This window comes from Amblyomma maculatum, chromosome 7, assembly GCF_055883805.1.
Source record: "Amblyomma maculatum isolate TAMU_Amacu chromosome 7, ASM5588380v1, whole genome shotgun sequence".
NCBI classification, from domain to species: domain Eukaryota; kingdom Metazoa; phylum Arthropoda; class Arachnida; order Ixodida; family Ixodidae; genus Amblyomma; species Amblyomma maculatum.
In genome coordinates, this window is record NC_139350.1 from 3,118,721 (window position 1) to 3,125,801 (window position 7,081).

General features: G+C 46.2%; 1 pseudogene; it reads left to right on the top strand.

The window, feature by feature from the left end:
* LOC146182605 (uncharacterized) lies at positions 1–2,719 on the top strand (annotated as a pseudogene).
* The last annotated feature ends 4,362 nt before the right edge of the window (positions 2,720–7,081 follow it).

A 7,081-nucleotide genomic window follows, 5' to 3' on the forward strand; every position in this document is an offset into this window, starting at 1 on the left:
ATGACATACTGCTGTGTGCCACTGTGCCGGTCGGACAGTAAAAAAGAAGGAGCCTAGTGTTTCTTTTCACGAGATCCCCGTCGAAGCTGCGCTGCGTGAACAATGGCTGACAGCAATACGAAGAGATGACTGGGTACCGAATTGCACTCCCAACTATTCAAGGGTATGCAGCAAACATTTCAAAAACTCGGATTTCGCAGAAGGAAAAAGGCGCCGTCTGAAAAAGGGAGTTGTACCATCAGTGTTCACTGACTACCCGTCATACTTGCAACCTCTAATATTGAAGGAGAAGAGCAGTGCAAGCTTTAAGAAAAATAGCAGCTTTTGAGACCCACCATAGCCAAGATGAGCCAGCGAAAAAACTCATGAAGCACGAGTGAGGTCTCTGAAGCCTCTCCAACTACAAGCGTCAGCTATATTGAAGGGCAGCAACATCAACCAAGAGCTATTTGTAGAAACAAAGAAAAACAACCCGTTCTCGCCGACAAAACAACGCAAGCTGACATCAGATCTTCCAACCTGCAGGCAGTGGAAATAATTAAGTGGAAGACGAAGGAGAGAGACCTAAAAAAGCAAATAGACAGGCTTCGCATCACAATAGATAAATATAAAATGGAGCTGAAAAGGCTTAAAGAAGACAGTAGTTTTGAGAATATGGCATACATCCGGGGACAAGCGGAAGAAAAAACATTGCTGCCGTTTTCCTGCTGAACCAAGTTGTCAATTTCAAGCGAAAAATGCCAATATGGTCGGAAGATGTAGTGCGACACTGCATTATACTTATACATCTTTCTACAAAAGCCTATGAGCATGCCCGAAAGGAAAGATTGTTGAAGCTTCCGAGCAAAAACACGCTGCAAAACTTCATTGGAAGTACTTCTGGAGAAGCAGGCTTCAGTGGCTTGGTACAAGCCCAGCTGAAATCAGAGCTTGACAAGCTGGAATCGCCGCATTCCAGAGTATGTTCTCTCATCGTCGATGAGATGTGAATCAAGCCAAAGCTACAGTATAACAAGCAGCAAGATTGTTTCGTGGGCCATGTGGACATGGGTATGGTCACCGATCTTGACAGTACGCCGGTACTGGCAAATTCTTTGCTTTGTTTTGTAATTAACGGCATGTCTACTTCATACAGAATACCAGCATCGTACTTTTTCGCTGAAGGACTGAATGGCGCACAGCTGTCCAAATTGATGCAATATGTCCTCACTAAGGCCGAAGAGGCTGGCTTCAAGGTGGTGCGCCATGTAAGTGACAACCATAAAGTAAACGTGAGTGCCATGAAGGACCTCTTCGGCGGATTTCTCACGTACAGGATACCGCATCCGGGTAATCATGATCGGCTGCTGTTCTTAAGCTTCGATTATTTCCACGTTTTGAAAAACATCCGCTCTCAGTTCCTTGCACGCAACCTTGGAAAGAAAGGAGAAGTTACATCATCTCACTTGAAGAAACTCTACGAGATGCAGAAAGATTGGATTGTAAAACCTGTGAGGAGTCTAACCAGAAAAACATGTTTTTCCGAACAATATTGAAAAAATGAACGTGCAAAGAGCTGTCGAAGTTTTTTCTCCAGATGTTGCATCTGCTCTGGAGTTTTTGAAAGAGCACGCAGGACAAAGCTGCCATATGTCATTTGCCTGTGCGGTACCAGAAATACTGTTTATGAAGAACATCCATCGGTGGTTCCTACTGCACGAACCCAGCAACAAACAACATATCGAGAAAAGGTTCCCTGACGTCAGGCACTTTGACGACAAAAATGATTCTTGGCTGGAATGGCTAGAAGTTACCTTTCCACTATATATTGACCAACTAAAGAAAGAAAGAAAGATGCAACTTATCCTCGTGGCTTTTTCACAGCCGAAACGTACGAAGCCCTTCTGCTCACAACTTACTCGACTGCTTGCTGCATCCGCTATCTGCTAGCTGAGGAGAAGTTCTGTTTTGTACTAACGCGGAAATTCAGAGGTGACCCAATTGAAGCGCTGTTTGGAACCCTGAGGCGGTCACTAGGATGCAACGACCAACTTGATGTGCGGTCAGTACTCTCAGGACTAGAAAATGTCTTGAAGACGGGAATTGCCGCGACATCTGAACACAGCAACGTGCTCTGTCATGAGAGTCACCACAGCACTGGACTTAGGACTGCAGGGCTATGTGCACTTGGGAGCAGCGATGAGCTTCCAGATGCTGCTTTGGAAGCTTTGGGACGATTAGATGTGCAGCATCTCCCTGCTCCTATTTCCTTACAGCTGTCGGCTACGTTCTATGTAGGTGGCTACATTGCTCGTGTAATAAGTGAGCATATAGAATGTGAGCAGTCTGTTTATTCACAACGAAGCCACCTACTAGTAACCCACTCGAGCTGTTCACGCGACATCAGGACCGAGGTGGGCTGCTTTACCCATCTGACGCATTGCTCTATGTCTTAGACACTCAGCGGCTGTTTGTGGAGAGAACCTTAAAAGAAAAACCAAGACTGCAAAATCCACTTAGAAACCTGACCGACACAGCTGTTCCAGCCATCTGCAAATCAAATTTGCTAAAGTGCCCTGTCAGTGACAGCAGTCACCGTCAACAGGGTTCTCGACTTGTGGCAACAAGATTTATCAGACCGCTTCTGGCGAACTACGCCTCTTCGATAAATGACAAAAATGATCTGTATAAGCTGCTATTTCAGCAGAAGCCACTTTCACGAAAAGTTATGAAGTTGTAAAAGTGGTTACTCTTGTAGCACAGCTGCTGTTTCGAAATGTATTAATAAATGTTGGTGCCTTTCTTCTTAAATTTTGTTTCACCGTAGCATAGACTAGCATTGCAATTTTTCTGTTACCATTGACGCTATCGGAGCAGTTATCCAGGTTTTCGAGCCATGCGCACATTTCTTGAAAGTGCCTCACAAAAAATGTCATAGCATTAGTGTCATTGTCAAGCAAGTACCATGATCACTTGCTATGCTTTAAAAATGTCGGCCTTACAAGTGAATATACTGAATATGTACGATTCATGCTTAGTAGCAGCTATCCCGCAAGCGAATAACAGCGTTCCCGCCCCCCCCCCCCCCCTCCGGCGTTCGTACCCGTGCGCCTCGACCTCTTCGTCAGTGGCGCCCTCAGTGGCAGTGCCACGCAGCTTTACTCGACGGCGCCGCACTATTGTTCGCGCGGCGCGTTGACAGGCACAGAACGTATAAAGGAGGCTATGCAAGTACATAAAAGCATCGCGATTTGCTTTTGCGTGTGCAACAGTCGCTGCAGTTTGTACGATCTTGCGGTGCGTCTTCATATCTGCGACTGAAGATCTGCCGCCTTCAACGTGAAAGTGGAAGCACGAACGTATAGTTTCGCTAGCGATGACAAAAACTACTCGAGAAAAAAAAAACAAACATCGCTGACCATCGAAAGATGCGCAGATAGCCGCACACCGGGCGATGCGTTCTCGAATGTTTATATATTGAGACCGCTCAGTCGGAAGTGTATTCATTGACGTCGCGGCTCCGCTGGTAGCACGTGAAGCTAAAACGCCCAGTATTACAAGTATTAGTGCACCGGATATCTCTGTATGTAGGAAAACTTACAAGCGTTCGTAGAAGATGAAAAACACATCAGCACTAGTAAATTATGATATCTTGAGGTTTGCCTACAATAAAGCGACGCATTATAAAAATACGGGACATTTGTAAACCCTCGTGATAGCCTGGACAAAGATTCAACATGTTTAAAGGGCGATCGGTGAATTACGGCCACAAATTCTACAGCCAAGGAAAATATACGAAGTACGAAAGAGGAAAATTAGCTACATATACTGAATAATAATCACTATAACAGTCTTCGTTTGGCGCTCTACGGCAGAGCCCATGCGTCGAAGCAATCTCTTCTGGAGCATGGAGCGAGGCGGACTTGGCTTAGTGAACATAGAACTCAAACTTGTAGTCCAAAGGCTCAGTTTCTTGCGAAGCCAAAAGGATAATTTTCTTCGCGCGGCCACTCAGTATCTAGGCTCGGCGCACTTAGCTCCTTGGTTGGCCACAACTAAGCCAATAGGTCACGGCATGAGAGCCACAGCCTTCTACAAGGAGGTAGCACAGTCCCTGGCGCTGCTGCAAGGGCTTTTTTCGCGGGCGTACCTGCTCGCAGTTAAACCGAGAAAGCTTTACTGGGACTTGCTGGCACAATTTATGCAACCTCCAGTATATCGGCAACCACACATAGGGGTGGGCAAGACTGATGTCCTCAAGCGAGTCAAGAAGCTGCCCGTTACAACAGGCTCCAAGGATTTCTTCTTCCGTTTCCACACAGGAGTTTTGCCCGTGAAAGCTCGTCAAGAAGAGCGGGGTTTCTTTCTACCATGGGGCGCAAACTGTCTCCTGTGTGGCCGGCGGGAGACCGCTCAACATGTCTTTATGCAATGCAACACGGCGCACATCTGGGACGAAGTACGGGGATTTTTCGCCACGGATTTGGACGTCACATATGGCCAGGGCTCTTGTATCTCGACGCGCCTTGTGATTGTCCAGAGCTTCGAGACATTGTGATAGTGCTTGCGTTGCATGCCCTTTGGCGTGCACTCATGGATGTGGTGGAGTGTGTGCGTTGGCCGAAACCAGCGTGGCGGCACCTGGTGGACAAAACAGAGTGGACAGTGAGCGCACTAAAGTCCTCTGGCTCCGACAAAAGCCTGTAGGAGGAACTACAGCGAGGCTGCCGCGCTGTGATGGTCAAGACACGCCAGTACGAACGGTTTGGGTGCCGCTGATGCTTCATGCAGCGTTGCCGAAGTGTTTTTTTTTCCTCTCCTTTGGTGTTCCCCTTGGTCTTTTAGTGGCGCATTTCAGGCTTATATGTTAAACTCTTTCTGACCCTTTCTTACCAGACCCTCGATATAATTCTCTATTGTGCATTAATCTCCCCTCACGTTTCTTATGGCCGACGTTAACATGAGAAGCAATGAATACACTCGGATATTGGTTGAGTTGCAGTCTTATACACATCAATGTAAATAAAGGTTTTTTGTTACTTAAAAAAACCAGCCGTGGAGTGGTGGTTAAGGTGCCTGTCTGAAGACCATGAGGTCCAAAAGAGTTTTTTTCATTTTATTTGTTGTATTAAATGTAGTCGTGTTATTCTATAAGTTGCATGCTTTTTCCACCCTGACGACGCGTTTCTTTCCGGAAACGAGGGCCATCAACCATACAGGCCATTCCGGTATCAGAGCTCCGGGCGGTTTCATTCCGGATTTCCAGGGCAGTACAGAAATTTCCTGAAATAGCCCACAACCCTGTATCCCAGATCCTGTACAGTAAACCTGTTTACGATTTCCTGTGCGAATTTTATACAGGATTTTTCAGTAGGGAAGTGACGCCTTGACCATTGATAAGGTAGGCTATGGATATTACTGTGGGATCATTGCCCGTAAGCCAGTAAAACTGTTTAAGGCCAAGAGGCCAAAACTGCATAATTGCATGAAGGAAAATTTGCAACCATTTTTCATTGCTGCGCTCCCCAGAGCCATAGACGACCTTAACCTTTATATCACCAGAACCTCACGAATCACTTGGCGCGCTTTACAATAGCCTACAAAATGAACTAAAACCCGTTTAAATTATTTTAACAAGTCTGATGATGTGGCACTCCTTTCACATTATTTTGTATTCTCCAATACAGTACTAATACTTTTGAGAATTTTTTTTTCGCGCACCATCAAACAATGGTACTGTTAGCCGCCATAAGTTGTTAAATGGGAAGATATTGCAATATTTCAACGCTCTTTAAAGACATTGCTGTAATATGTCATCCTTGGGCAGCGGCGCTGTCTGCAGTATTATAACTAGAGAGAGAGCGACAGAGAGAAAAAATAGAATAGAAAGGCAGGGAGGTTAACCAAGGCTACCATATCGTGGCAAAATAAATGAAAAGATTCCTAGGTGAAGTCTGCTTAGGTGCAGTAATGCGAAAGCATTGCCAGTTCTGTCACGCCGCCTGGTGAATTCACCCTACACTACACCAGCAAACTTCTCTGCACTCGGTCAGAAGATGTATAGACCTTTTCAACAAGGGGAGCGCCATCTTCAAGTCAAAAGCCTCGCACCAGGCGGCAAGAGGCCAAGAGTAACTTGCTGGCGGCGAAAGTAACGCGCCGCTCAATGTTGCCCATTCCGTCTGGACTGCATGCGAAGCACATGTCGCTACTGGCCACGACTACGGTTGTATTCATTGGCATGTGCGTGTAATTGTTTTCCGCTGTGATTGCTTCTAGTTCCGATGTCGGACAGCTACCAAGCTTCCTCTGGACAACAATGCGCTGTTTACGGCTGCACGAACAGCCAGAAAAAAAAGAAATGCGACGAGGAAAGCGCTTTGCGCAGCTCATCGAGGTGTTCAAGAAGACTGTGGGTGCAACATGTTTCAGCTACACAGTCTGTAATCCCATCAGAATGCTCATACTCCTGATCTGTAAAAGAAAAGTAGGAGATTACTTTGGGATATTTACAATTACAAAGCACACTTTTTGTATACAGTGGCTGCAAAAAAAATGTTGAGAAAGGGGAAATGAGTACTCTGAAGAATTGATTGAAACCCATGCACTTTGCTGCGAAACGGCAGCTGATTGCAAGGCGCTAGCGATGATAAGACGCTTATGGAGTGCAGATTGCGGACAGTGGTCTCTAGTTCAGCGAAATTAATACCGCTGTTTACTATCTCTTTTTTTTTCTTTTTCTTTGTGGGTGTACGTGTGTCAAGCATGCTCTGAACGAATATTTTCTGGTCAACGTTTTAAATTTGCCCACATAGAAAATAAAGGGTTAACAGCGGTATTTGTCGCAGAACTGCAGACAGCGCGATCCGCGATCTGCGCCCCATAATCGCCTTATCACAGCTAGCGGCCGGCACCTTGCAATCAGCTGCCGCTTTGCGGCAACGCTAGCAAGGCGAGAGTTCTAACAGTTAGCGGAACCGTGGCGCCCTTTCTACTTTGTTTCCGACAGCGGCAACAGCGCCGCAAGTGGGTTTCGAGGGCCATGCGCTCGCGTGTTCCTGCTCATATTGCTCATGATGGTACTCTGGAAGCACCTGCATTA